Below are 15,858 nucleotides of genomic sequence, written 5' to 3' on the forward strand. Positions count from 1 at the left end.
TTCCCATTTGCACTAAAGACAGCGAATCTAAAGTTCCGGAAAATCTGATAGGTAACATTACTGATACTGATAATTGCAAGGGAAAGGGTTGTCCTCTATTACTATATTACCATATACGAATTAATTGCGAAGGAGGAAAGTGAATCTTGTGAAACTTAGCTGGGATGGGATCCTTTTCCAATGTACCTCCCAACTTGGACCTTCGAGGCTTTTAGGCTGGATCAAAATAAATGATTTGGCTTGTCATTTTCATGGGCGATCGAAGCCAATTGCCATGGATGTATGATAAATGAAGCTAATAATTATACAGTATGAGGTCATGGGTGAATCGTTTGTGATTTTTTGTGCTCTGTGTTTAGTCAGTCATAAAGATGCAATGTTTGTTCATGTATCATGGGAGTGTTATCAAAGTTTCAATGCATCTCAGGATCGATCTTTTTTAGTAACTAGTACCTAATTTCATTACTAAAAAGATCACTCAGTCCCATTTGATATCTGAAAGGAAAAAAAGTCATTAAACAATGCTTTAAATTATAAATATAGAGTATTTTAGTCATTCATCTTTTTTAATAGTTAATATTTTCTAAAATCAATTTGAATTATTAATGACTTTTCATTTTTCAAAGACTAAATTAGTACGTATTTAATGATTATTTTTTTTAAAAAAATTATATTGAGTGAAATAATATTTTATATAAACCAAATTGGGTGTTTACTTTAGTTATTAACCTCAACCTCAGTTGGTTGGGGTTCATTTCTGGAAGAAAAAAAAAAAAGAGAAGGTATGGGAGAAAAAATAAATAATTCGTTTTGGCACATTTAATTGACATTGTGTTAGTTAAGACTTTGGCAAAAGCTACATCCAATCAAAATGTGGGTTGCAACATTTAATTCGATAAAAGGGAAGGTTGATGATATTCCTAGTTGATTATTTTGTTTCTTTAATTTTAAAATTGAAATAGAAAAAGAGCATCTCTAACCAATAAATCCATCAAAAAATTTCTTTTATTTTTTAATAATATTTTTCACTTTCTTATAATAACACATCACATTTTTTTCTTCAAACAACCCAATCAAAATTTTATTCCAACTAAAAAAGTCATTAAAATTTCTCAAATGGTCCCCACAATTATTAAAAAAAATTATGATAACTACAATTTTATATTCATATTACCTGCAAGTGGATCAATCAAATAGGAAGAACAACCATTGCTTACAGTAGCACCCCAAAGATTAAGAACCACGAGTAAAGTTTTTCTTCAACGAAAAAAGTGATATCAAAGCAATTTCTTTTACTTACAAAGGTAGGAGAAATTCTCCTTTGGAATTGCTCTCAACAAACTAAGTTTATGGAGATCCTATCATAAATTAGAATAAAAAATAAAATTCACAACATTTTATGCATATGTTCAAATTGAAAACATATATATCGGAATTGTAGTTTTTAGAGCAAACAAAAAAAAAAGTTAAGCTTTTCACACGCTTCCAATTTTGTTGGGTTGTAGTGTTCCCTTTACATCTTCCAAGTGAAATACAAGATGACAAACATGTTAAGAAATTAAAATAAAATAGTACAGTACTGTATTTGTTTTAAAGAATTATTTTAGAGATATTATCGGAGAAGTATTATTTGATTTTTTTTTATAGGGAAAGTATTATTTAAAGTTGAATATACTAAATGCTTGCTTTTTTATTTACCCAACAAGAAATGCTGTCACCTGTTTAAACGCATGATGTGGGTAAAGAATGAATTGAAGCCGATAAAGCTGGTCAACTAAACTAGAGGTGATGAAACGAAGTAGGACTGCGATTGGTGGAATTGCTCTCCTCTACGGTGGACCCGAGCACAGTTAAACCAGTCTCAGGGTCCAATCATAAAACCGTGAACTTAAAGCATGGATCAGTGGGACCCACTCGCATGCACAAAAATCTTCACGGACGAGAATGTGTGGGGTCCAATTTGACTCATTAACCAGTAGCATTGCTGAGGTAGATCCTCACTGTAAAGCACCCACAACACAAGTTGCATTCAAATTGAATTTTAAGTTCATGAAAAAACCAATATTGTGTTGTAGTAATTCAGAATGAGAATTATTTGATGAATTTGTAAGGTAAACTTGGGTTGTAAACTTTAAAATTGCAGCAAGTAGTGGAAAACAGTGAGTTGTACTCTCTGCTCTGCATATACTACCTCTTGTTTTTCTTTGGTGTAATAATGGTCCATGCCTACCTGCAATTCTTGATATAATTATTCATGCCCCAACTTTCCCGCTAAAACTTGTCAAGGAAACTTGGGCCCATTCATCCATGTGTTTGGTATTTCCTTTAACAGGATAAATCAATGTATATATTTCCTTCACTAGACAAAAATCAAATTGCTTAAACCATACTCCTAAGTTTATATAGTTCTTATTTATACGGGGTAAAGGATTATCGCTAGGCATCCTGATCAATGGTCATGTATCATTACCTTTTTAATCATCACAAGTTTCACAGGAGTACGTACTAAATAATTAAGTATCATTACAACTTGGAAATTGTACTTGTACTTATGCACCTCTACTCTACACTTAACACTTCCCTTTTGGAGTTCTATTTATTAGGTAAACCAAGTCTTTATAATTAGCTGGTCAATTGATTACTATAAAAAAGCTTCGTCCATTTCTCTCTCCTTATGTGTGATGTGATAATCCCATGCTAGATGCTACACAAGTCAAATGAACCAAAACAAATCAAAGACTATTGCTTTTTTCGGTGATTCCGAAAGCTACTACCCAATCTTATTCTGCCTGCTATTAAGTAGTACGTAGATACCCTTGTGAAAATCAAGGATGCTTCCATGTTTGATTTATTATTTCTAGATGAAAACTCTACAGCCTTTACAGATTGTCTTGCGGGATGATTGGCCATTAGTTTACAGGGGGAGCATCCACCTAAATTAGTCAAAGTAGTGATATACTCCAACTTATAGAAACCCTAAATTAGATCTGCGCCAGCTGGTGCTGTCCAACTTATAGAAACCTACCCATGGCAATGAATTGAAAGTTCCACCAGCTACCTTAAGTCAAACCCTTCTATTGCTAGTGCATATAGGCAATGTGGCCAAAGGCATAATCAAACAGGAAACTGACTTGTGTCCTTTTTTTAAAGAAAAAATGTCAGTAACATACTCTTAATCAAATCATTCAAATGGAGTAGTTTACTTGGGAAAGGTGTACATTACAATGTTATTTTTTTTTCTAAAATAAATAAATAAATAAATGGTTAAATTCTTTGCATATTCAATGTGAGTACTTAGAATTGAATTTTTTTTCTGCATTCACTATCCTCTTTGATTGTGCACATCATTGAAAAAACAATAATAATAATATTCATATACTTGCACAATAATATACCTTTAGCCCATAGATCAAATGTATAAGATTGTTCTACGTTAAAGGTACTAACAAGGAATACGATAGATAGAAGGATTTAGATTTATTACAATAATACTTGTTTTTATTGTGTGACTTCTCAAACACGATTTTATAAGATCTAACACACCCAAATTCACATATAAACATTCTTTCACGTCTTTTTCTTTATATTGATTAGAAAAATCATTATTGCAATTTGCACACCTTATTTTTGGGATGTCGGTGGAAAGAAAAAAGAAAAAGAAAAGAAAGAAAATAAAAAATGTTTTACTTGATGTGATGTAAGAAGAAAAAATTAGAGGGAAAAAAATGAGGTGAAAAAAGTGAAAGTATTTTCTTTTCCTACAACTTCCTGGAAATGTCACTTGACTGTGAAGTTATTGTCTCTTTCATCAATTGGCAAACAAAGTTTTCTCCCATGTTTAATTAGTGAATCTGCCAAATTACAATTCGAACAGAAGAAAAAAAATATGTAAAGGGCATAGTTTTGACTTTTAAATAAAGGGGAAGCGAATGGATTATCTTTCACGTAATGGAGATGGACAAGTGAATGAACATCTTTCTAACAAAAGTTGTATCCTTTAATTTCTCCCATTGTATAAATCTGTATTTCCCTTTCACCCACCTCTGTTTCTTTAAATTTTAGATAATAATAATAATATTTGATTTGTAAGATGACAGATTATGAACATTCTCATAAGCACAAATTAAAATTGACCCCAAAAAAACAAAATAAGACATAAAGGAGGATCGAGTTGCTGCCTTGCTGGTACTATATCGAAATCAAGCACGCTGCATCCTTTATTGCATTAATTTTCGTTTTAAGACAATAATTTAGGTTAAGTGGTATTTGGTGCAAGGTTTCTCAATAATTTTCAATGAAAGTTATACATAAATGGGAATAAGATCTAGCTGTAATCGGTCTCTTTTTGCACTATCATTTGCTTTTGATAAAGGCATGCAATATTCTTCAAAGAGTATTCCTAGCTATAAATTAATTTGTAACCATATCCTTCCACGCACTTTCCCTTTTGTGTATCTTTATTCTTAGTAGATAAGGTAATATGATTCGAGTGTTTTAATTTGAGGTCTAAGACCCATCGTGTAAACATAACAGAGGAACGTTGATATGGCTATTCTTTAATTCTTGTCCTTGATTCTTACCGATTAATAAATTATAGTATTTTAGTTAATTTGTGCATTTGGAAAAGATAAATATTTATTTTTATACAATTAAACTCTTTTTCTTTTTTGTATAGTGACACTAAAGAGGTTTAACCTTTTCACCACATACAAACTATCCAAATCTTGCTGCTGCTACTAGTTAGCTCGCCCTTAATGGGTAACTGAGAAGAGTTTTTATTATGTAATGTAAAATACAAAGTATAAAATACATCCATGCGCATTTTGACATACTAGTGAATTATTAACTTCTAGACAAGAAAACATTTTCCCATCAATGTAACCTATAATGTGAACTAATAAATTATAATTTATGAATACATGATCCAAATGCTAATGAAAATTTTTAATATAATTCGTTAAGCATTTTAAAAAAATCCAAAATGAAATAAAACTTTCAAGTTTTTAACATACTAAAAGTTGAAAATTTTTGTAATGTTGCCTTTTTTTTAATTTTAGTTTGGCAGTATAACATTTTTATTGTCACAATTGACAAATAGGATCGATTTATAATATAAAAAACATTAAAATAAAAGAAAAACAACAAAAAGAAGTAGAAAACCAAGTCTTAATATTGCCTTAAAAATCATTATTTTGCTAAATACTCTTTTATTTTTTTAATTTTTTAACAAGTTCCCCTTAACAGCCGTGAATAGGACCCTTGACCTTATCACAAGCGACGATAGACAAGCCAGAAAAGCATCTATGCTGTGTTACATGATCATGGTTTAACCAACATTAAATACATGTTGGGCCTTTAATGTAGAAATGGACTTCACATATTGTATGGTACGTACCCTTCAATTTCACCCTATCATTTCTTTGGCAGAGCACCGCACTGTGTTTGGTTCTTAGTTTCAATAATGAGATGATAACTACCGATTCTTTAAAGGGTTGGCAGAACTACCATATCCTATTTTTTAAGCTTGTCATTGGTCTCAAAATTTGGACTAATCTTATTTTGATGTGTATTCAACTATTTGGAGTTTAGCATGATGTCCCACAATTACATAACGTGAAAGAGAATCAAGCATGATTATGGCTTTTTTGGTTTAACCTACAAGTTATGGAACTATTGTATCTGATTCTTCCAATCAATCAGACAATCACTATGGTACTAATTAAAAGGACGACCATGATTGATAATGAGACAGGCCAACTGGTACATGACCACTAAGAAGGTATGTAAGTGCCTTAATTTTCCATTTGAGTGTGGACGGCACGGTGACATATATCTATAGACAGGCTCAAACCTATCGGGTGGTTGTGGTGCTTATATGTATATCGTATAATCAATATTAATCAGAAGACTTAGGTCAATAAGATTTTACTTTGATATAGTTCAATGCACTTCTAGAATGGGGAATATTAAATGAATGGTTCATTCTTTGTGTTGTGTGGTGGGAGTGGCCGAATGGGACAAGGAAGAAGAGATATTTTTCAATGCTAGGCATCAATTCCTTTTTGTCACACAACGTTAAGTACTTAAAAACGGAGAAAAATGGAAAGGTTTCACTTTTCCTGATACGACACCTTCTGAGGCTGTGAATGTGTTGGTACCTTGCTAGGAAATGTATCACGACTCCATGTTTGTTTATTTACCAACGAGGATAGCTACCAGCATACTTCTCAATGTACACTCCTCCCAATATACTATATATTGTTGACTAAAAAATTTATCAAAATATAAATAAAACATGTTAAATAAGATGTAAAATCAACAAAAGAATTGGTATGAAATAGTTCTGGTAATATATTTCTTTTGTTTAAATATTTTTTTCATTTTATTCCCTTATAAAATATGTTTTTTTGTTATTTTTAAAGCATTTTAGATAATATTTTTTTACTATTTAAAGCAGGAAAAATAAATAAATATATTTTACAATGATTAAAATGAATTTTTTTCAGGAACAAAAACAAAAAAAATACTAAGGTGCCAAAAGTATATTCAAACCTATTTCTTTTTCACATAAGATTAATATTTTTCTCTCAATAAAATTAAATTTATTCTATATCTAAGAATTAACCTAAATTTAAATCTTAAACCACTTAATCATTATTGGTGATTCACAAAAGAATATGTTTCTTAATATTTTTCATTTGACCAATTATATTTTCATCTATTATCAATGTATGATTTACATTTATGTAATTTATAATGTAATTAAACTCGTTAAGTACATGAAGCATTAAATTTTAATTGAATAACAGTATAACGTATTTATTTATTTAATTTATATATTGGTTCACATTATAGATTACACTGATGGAAAATGTTTTATTTTCAAGAAGCAGCCGAAAAAAGTTCATAATTCACTAGTATTTTTAATTTGTATTCCTTTGTACTATATGTCAAAATATTGTCCAAGTTTTTTTTACACAAACAAATAAAAACTAGTAAATAGATAAAAGAGTAGCATATAAAAAATAAAAATATATATATGATCGAAAGAGTGAAACAATTTTACAAAAATAATCTTATAATTATTAACTCATTCATTTATAGACTCTAATAATATCCATCATCAACATTATTAGAAGTATATATAGAAAAAATAATTAATATTATATTAAAAATTAAATTAACATTTTTTAGACTTTTTTTTAACATAACACTTATTATGAAATCGAGGGAGTACATGCATTATTAATGTGTTGTGACATAATTTAATGAGTAGCCAAGTTTATTGATTATCAGTACATTATTGAATGATAATATGTTTTTTTACACTAAAAATATCAAAAATTGAAATAAAAGAGTTACACTAACATAACACCTTATAAAAGTTAAGCTATGTTTTATTCTTATATTATGATAATCTTCTCTTTAGTATAAAATTAATGCATGTGATGGACTAAATTTCATTCCAATATCCAAAGGTTTTTGTCTTGCACGGTATTGATAGAGGTAATGTAATAGTTTTGCTGAAACAACCACAGTCAAGTAAATGAACTTTTTTTTTATAATATTTATTATACATATACTTTTTTTTCCACCTCACTTTTGCCCCTTTTTTTTTATCTCTTATATTTCCATCACATTATGCATCATTCTATCAATTTTCCTCTCAACCTTTTTTTCTGTCTTTCTCATATTTTCATCCAATCCATCCACCCTAGGTGGATGTCACTGCTTTTTTTCCTCGGATAATCATGACAATTTTCATTCATACGAAATGCATGAGTGAGCTTTTTAATTAATGGAATTACTTTCTCTAATAAAGGAATAAGAAAAAGAATGAGCTATATCTTAGAAGACAATAACACAGCATCTTTTTTTTTTAAATAAATGATGGTCGAACATATTTCATTGATTATTTTACACGGAGAAAACAAATATATTGTAGTTTAGGTATCACAATACTTGATCTTTTTTTTTTCGATAACACTATACTTGATCTTTGATTTATTAGTACGAGTACACAAAAAATGAGGAACGCAGATTTTTTTTCCGGTAGACACACATGGCTAACTAGCTACTATTAAATAGCATTCTTTGTTGTGTGTGACGAATAGTTCCTCAAAATCAAATAGCATTTAAATGTGTAATATTATAGACAAAAAAAAAAAAATGCAACTTGTACCTGCCAGCTGCGGATGAGGGATATTTTTTTTATATGTTGTACCTTTAAGGCATTAAGTGAATATATATGTATGTGCGAAGGCTACGAGATAAATATAGAATGGGGTATAGTATTTGGTGAAATATGACAATGTTATCAGAACAATAGTCACTTTCAGTTGTTCTAATACACAAACAATTTGGTAAATAACATATCTCTCCTAGATTTTCCTTAGAAAAATACCATTTCTCAATGAGTCTCGTTGAATGAAGTCTCTGTGTGTTTATTTTGCCAAAATAGAAGACGAGATATATTTATAGATAAAGAAGGACGAGAAATATAGTATGTATCCGCATCTAGAACAAGGTAGTAATTAAGGGAAAATAGGTAACAAGAAAATATTAAGACGACAAATTGACAAATGAATAAGGTCAAGAATAGTAGAAGAATATAATACCAGTGAAGGAAGTTTAATTGAACTAAACCATAAATGTGTATTAAACAACTAAATTTCTTATTACGCGGATGATTAGGAATATGTTTGAATATCTAATACTAGAATGAAATGAAATAAAAGTACTGTTTTATTGTTTATATATATTAATTATATGTATTTCATTCCTTTCTGATTTAATATATTAAAAAAACAAATTAAAGTCTCGTTGTATCATTTTTCACTAGTTGACATATAACCTAAAAATTCGAGTGCAGAAAAGAATTGACAGTGTTTGTGACAAGAAGGCAGAAGACTCGTCAGAGGGGTTTACTTGCTTCCCTTTTACCAAATTATTCTCTAACCGTATTGACAGAAACAGAGACCAAAACATCATTGCAGCAAGCTGGTGCTGTTGTGCGTTGGAGAGTCACCTTCATGTAGACCCTATAGAAATTCTATCTGAAACTCAAGGTAGCTGCATGCATAATAGTTACTTCATTCCTTTTAAATTACTATCATTATCATTTTCTGTACTAAAAAAATTATTTATTATTCATACCTTTTTAAGAAAATTCACTAATTAATGGCAATAATTATTATGACAAAAATAGTCTTTTTTGATTGAAAAAATTCTTAAGAAAAATAATTTGAGTAATAAAATAGTATAATTTATATTTAGGTAATATATTAATAAAAAAATTGTTAAATTTTAATTTTTTACAAATAGATAATATTTAAAAATAAATTAATACTAATAAAATAATATATCCTTTATAATAACACTTAGTTACTCTTTTAATCTTTTTGTTCCTTACTTTTTTCAATTTCTTGAATTTCTTCTCTTCAATTTTTTCCTGAATTTTGACAACATTTCAATTAATTATGTAAGAAAAGACACTTCAATTAAATATTAGAACTTGAAACCTTTAATTAAACAGCAACAATCACATGTTGATTCACATGTTTGAGTTTCACATTTAAAATATTAAAGAATCAAATTTGTAAGAAAACCATAGAGGAACAAATTTTGTAAAATTGAAAAAATAAAGTGACTAAATGTAATTAAGCGTTGAATTTTTTTTTCAACGTTGAGACATATGCTTGAAAAGACGTCGGACTGGGCCATAGAACAGAATTGGGCCACATTCTATTCTTATCCCAACTTTACAAAAAGTAGCTGCCCATCACGGACGTAATCGATGTTATGTTAATGAAATATCCCAAAGCTTGTGTGCACTTGTTGCAGAAAGAGTAATGTATGAACAAGGTTCGGTGGATTGATATTTCATCATCGTTTAATTGGTATTAAAGCGATTTGGACAGCCTCAGAATCCAACTTGTTGTTTATTCGGTTACATCATTGCCACTTATCAAAAGTTAAATCCTATCCTCGGATATTTTGAACCAAATTTAATTTTGTAATGACCCTTTTAATTAGGACGGAGGTTTGTCACTAGTTAGCACCATCAGATTATCAATCAAATTTAAAAGCATACTAATCCTTTTGAATTGACCTTCTCCCTTTCAAGATATATTGATGACGTGTGATTGTTTAAGGAAAACATGTCATGGTATATTCCTCTAATTTCCTATAGAGCACCCAAACCAAAAGAAGAAAAAAAGAAGTGTAGAACGAACAGGGAAGTGTTACCATTTTTTATATTTTCAAGAGGCTCGAATAATGATAAAATGTTCAAATAATAAAGTTATCCACGTGCAATATATTTAAAAGGGTGAGGGTTAACAACCGTTTCAATGATTATTGATTAACTTCATGAGGCAGGGTAAGAGTCTAAGGAAAGCCGATCTTACAAGTTTCTACTGCAGAGGGCCCAAATAGAGAGAACCGTGGCATGCGAAGAACCCAACACAAAGGGTGAAAATGTCGATAGATCAAAGAATGATGATGATATTGATTTAGTTAGGTGGGACAATAAGAATTTGTTATTTTTGCCTTGGAAGATAAGACGGGGCAGTGGTTGGATAGTGAACCTATAGTTTACAATAGTTCATTTATTCCTTAAATTACTTTTTTTGAATGAAATTTTTAGGAAATTTTAAAAAATGATTTCTTTTTTTGAAAATTGTATATTATCTTGGTGATTCCTCCTAAAAAATTAACTCACCCATAAGCATTTACATCATAAGAGTCAATGTTTGGAGGACTATACATCGTTTTGACTAATTTTCTCTTAAAAAATTAACTTATTTGTGAACATTTTCACCATAAGACTTAATGCTTGAAAGAGTGCATATGATCCTGGTTGAATCTCCCATAAATGTTGCCTCACACTTAAGCATTTATGCTAGAGATATGACTACTTATTTCTAATGGTCGATCGAGTCATGACCAAGCCTGACAACAAATCAGGTGGTATACCGTAAAACAGAACCGACCATACATATATAGGTATGTGTCTCTCGAGAGTCAATGCTATAAGGACACATATAAAGTATTATTAGGAGACCTTTCATATAAAGGTAAACTTTATGATACACTTCATGTTCATGATCAAGACAAGTTAGGAGAGCAAAGTGGAGCGGCTGAGCCTCGAGACACTCCCTTCAATGTCCTCGACCTGAACAAAAATAATGAATTTACAGTTTTTATCATGGAAATAACTTGTTAATATGAAAATAATTTATCTTTGATCATTAATAAATTAACATTCTCGAAAAAATATTTTATTTTATTTTCTTCTGCAAAATATAATTTTTTTTATTTTATGTTACCATTTCGATAATATTAAAACCTTTCTTGTATTAAATGTTATCTAAAACCTTACTTTAGTTTCACTTCTAATTAAAATTTTAACTTACATAAGTCCATTTTGTATCCATAATAATGGAGATTCAAACTTACAATTTTATTTTTATTTTTTACATTAAACTAACCTTATAACCTCATATTATTATATATAATAACTATCTTAAATCATATGATCAATGATCTATGATTGTTTGACAACGATAATACATCATCATTAAAAATTTTATTTATTAATATTTTTATATAGTTTACTTTGGATCAAACACACAGAAGCCTTTTTTATTTTCTTTCTAACAGAGCAGATGTTTCTATCTCTTTCAAGTCCATGGTATAACACACTGCACTTCGAAACAGCGAGCAAAGAAACATCGTAGTCGGTAACAAAATGGCTAACATGCCCTTCCCAGCAATAAAGCAATGTATGTAAGCTAACATATTATTTACTCCTTTTTTTATTAACGTTTCAGTAATTTCTTTTTATCTTTATTTCAGTAATTTTTATTGTTTTTTACACTAATATTGATGGATAATTAAATATTTTATTCAATTTCATCCTTAACAATGAATTAAGGTATATTTTAAGATAAGTTAGTTATTTCGTAGCATTTTTCATGAAAATTAGAATATTAATTATATTTTAATTTTTTTTATTCTTATAATACACCTTTAAATGGTAATATGAAGGTTCTAATCTTTCTTTCACATTACTGTCGGATCTTATTTTAAATAAGATTATTTTCCGAAGAAGAGCTGGGAAAAGAAAAAATAACAGGAAAAGGGCGAACCACAATACCATCCGTACAATCCAACTTCTCGACCAAAATTTATAGGCCCAAGATTTGAAAGTCCATCTTCTGAATTTTGGGCCTTTAGTGTGTTAACTATTGACAAGTATGTTTGAGCTATGAAAAAAATGCTAAAATGTTTTTAATATTTAATATGAATTTGATTATTCAAAACTTTTTAAATTTTTACATTCAAAATATTTAAATATTTTAAAAATAATTCAATGTTATCGGTTAAGTATAACATAACATACATACAATCAAATAAATTTATAGAGATTAAAAACAACTAAAAAACTGCTTGAACAACACCATTAGAGGTGGAAGGTGACTTGCAAATTAAATTCTTGAAGTATTAACATTCCAGAAATTAAATGTTAATACTTCAAGAATTTAATTTTTGAAACATATTTACATATTTCAGGAAATTAAATTCAGAAGTATTAACATTTTGCATACTTCTGAAATTTTATTTTTAGAATGTTGAGTCCTCACGCGTACAATGGTGACTTTAAAAGAAAAACTACAGGAAATGTATTTAGAAAAAGAAAAGGGTACAAGAAGAAGCTCCCGAAAATATTCCGGATGATGACCCGAATAAAGCTCAAGCTGTGCAATTGAAACATGGTGTATATTCCATTTAGCAGTATAACTAGGATTGTTCATAAACTGGTATAGGATTTATGTACTTTATAGTATAGTAACCAATAGGTTATTTATTAAGTTTTACCCTCTTAACTCCATTTCTCCAAATTCTTTTTAGTGGCTTTAAATCTATTTACTGCGATGTAAAGAAATGAACAAAGATGTGGAATTTTTTTTTTTTATGCTGCATAAAGAGAACAAAAGACAGAAAACAGGAAAAATAATCAGTGCCTCAGGAACAAAACTCCTAGGGCATCTGCCAACAACTTAGGTTTAAGACAAGCTGGGCAAGTGTCTAAGACTACAAAATGAAAATGAGCATCCCAGTCAAATTACAACAGGATATTAGGTAAAATTGAAGCAACTCTATTTTGTTTGATTTGAAACTTTAGCAAACTTTACGCTTCATAAATTCATTGTCCACATGGCAATATAAACACTATATATCAAGAGGGTTTAATTTAGTTGATTGAAAAACGTGCATAAGTTATTAAAAACTCCTAATATCTGTTTTTTATTTCTTGTGGATAAAAAAACTCATATATAAGTTGAATAATGTTATTCACAAACATTTATACTTATAACTTTACGTTGGAAATTATTATTTTACAATAAAAGTGAAACAACTTTTGTTCTTTCTTTTAATAAAAAATTTATTATTGATATATATATATATAAAACTATTAGTGACAATAAAATATAATGTTAAATATAGTATTAATTATTTTTTGTAATTTAAATAAGAAGATTATTTTACCTTTCTATAACTTCTATGATAATGCATGTTGATGAGTATTTTTAGAGTATGCATTTAAGATATAAAAGCATAAAACATTTTTTTTAATTTAAGATATTTTAAATAAGTATATATATTTAATACTCTCACGTCTTAACAGATCTAGCTAGGGTCTTAAAGAATTAATACGCGGATAGTATAACACCTTAACGCTTATCATTTAATCATAATTGGACAGATTGTGCTCTAAAACCTTTGTCCAAGATTCAGTCTCATAAGTCATACCAAGGTGTTTGAGGGTTGGAATATATTACTCCTTTACGATGGTGCAAATGACCAAACGAGATAAATGAAAATAATGTGTACTTGTGGTACGTAGTGAATAATGCTTAAGGAGAAAGCAGATTTTGGGAAAGATCCCCGTATATTTAAGTTTGGATTCGGTTGTATAGTATACAACCACCATGGGGACGAAAGAATTCTAGTAGTATTACTTAAACATAAACAATTAATAAAAATTAATCTAGAATGCAATATTATATACAATTAATTTTTTTATTTTCTATTTGTTTATACATACATTTCTAATACTACCTCATACAAATGTTAGTTGATGCGCTTATTAATTATGTACACTAAGCTATTGTTCTATATTATTAATTTTTTATGAAAAACAAAATACTGATGGGATTCGGGTAAAATGTCGTAGCATCATGGATTCGTTTAGGGCATGCAAATTTGGACTCTAAACAGATATATAGCAAGATTTTGTGTTAATGTTCTATTTCAAGCTATATAGTGTATGACATAAATGTAGTGGTTGGTTTCGTTTTGCTGACTCATGCTGTCGGTCAACACTCAACAATGAATTACCTATATGAATGACTTGGTCAGTTTAATAATCCGTTAGAAGATCAATGTACGTATACTTGGTCTAATGGTTTACTCCATCTTGAAGTGGAATTTGGTACAATCCTGCATATTTTAAGTTTTTTTTTTTTTATAATTTTTTATGGGTCTCGTCATGATATATTATTTATTTTTACTATACACAATTAAAGTAATTGTCCTCTTTAACAGTACACCGGGATGAAATTGGGATCGAATTAATTTTAATAAAAATATATATTTTTAATATTTTAATATAATATTTTAATAATATTGAAAAAATAAAATAATATGTATAAATTGATAATAATAAAAAATAAATTTTACTTAAAACTGTCATAAGTTATAATTTTAAAAAAACTAAAATAATGTCATTTTAAAAGTTTTTTTTTTTAAATAAGCAAAACTAGATTAACGATTAACCCACCCGTTTTACCGGTTGAATGATTTTTGAGCCGACATTAATTTTTAAGAAGGGTTAGACCGGACACGTGACGAGTTTCCAGTTTAACTAGTTTTCAGTCGAACGGGTCCAATTTTCAAAACATTGATAAATATGTATAATTCATTAAATTATTTTTATTTTAACTTAACGTTTGAACTATTTTTTTTAAAAAAAATTGGTTGCTGTGTTTCGTCAAATTACAGTACAATTGAGCTCCTTTTTTTAACAAGATACGGTGCCATGTAGAAGAAACTATTGCTTATTTGGGAGGTCAGGTTGCAGCAGCACTGATGAGTTTTAGGTGATAACTAAAAACCCTCTATTAGGGTTACTCTTATATATGCTCCAATTTTGTTATTTAATTATTTTGTACTTTCCTAAATAAAATAGTCCGTGACTCCTCAACTAGCTAATATTATGCTTACCACTATGGATCAACTTACGTGAATTCATTAATAATTTTTTAATTAAGGTAGTTTATTAATAATTTAACCAGTGGTAGTTTGTACTAAAAAGACATTACGCTTATGGGCATCTTCGATTTTGGATAAAATTTAAAAAATACGAATTAAACTTAATATTATAAAATATGTATCTTTAGGTAATATTTAAAAAGGGTAATTTCAAAGGGTTTTGATATTAAGATTCGTGAATGTCAACATACTTTTTAGGATAAAAGAATAATATAACAATGTACTACTATAATAGTATCTATCTTTGCTTGCTACTAGCTAGTATCTTAAATCAAGAAAAAAATAAAGCTTATCTTTTACAACAATGAATCATGTTGATATCCCATGTCTTAAATAAATTCAACATGAAAGAAATGTAAGATATGGATATCCCAAGATGTCGCATAGAAATTTATGACAGAGTTACTAATAAAGGAAACCTCACGAGTAAAAGAAAACTCGACACTTGACATTTATAGACCGAAGACAGATTTACTAATTGTTGTGGTGTACTAATAGAGAAGGGATAAACAAGAAGAA

Source organism: Glycine soja, chromosome 15 (assembly GCF_004193775.1).
Source record: "Glycine soja cultivar W05 chromosome 15, ASM419377v2, whole genome shotgun sequence".
Taxonomy (NCBI): Eukaryota; Viridiplantae; Streptophyta; class Magnoliopsida; order Fabales; family Fabaceae; genus Glycine; species Glycine soja.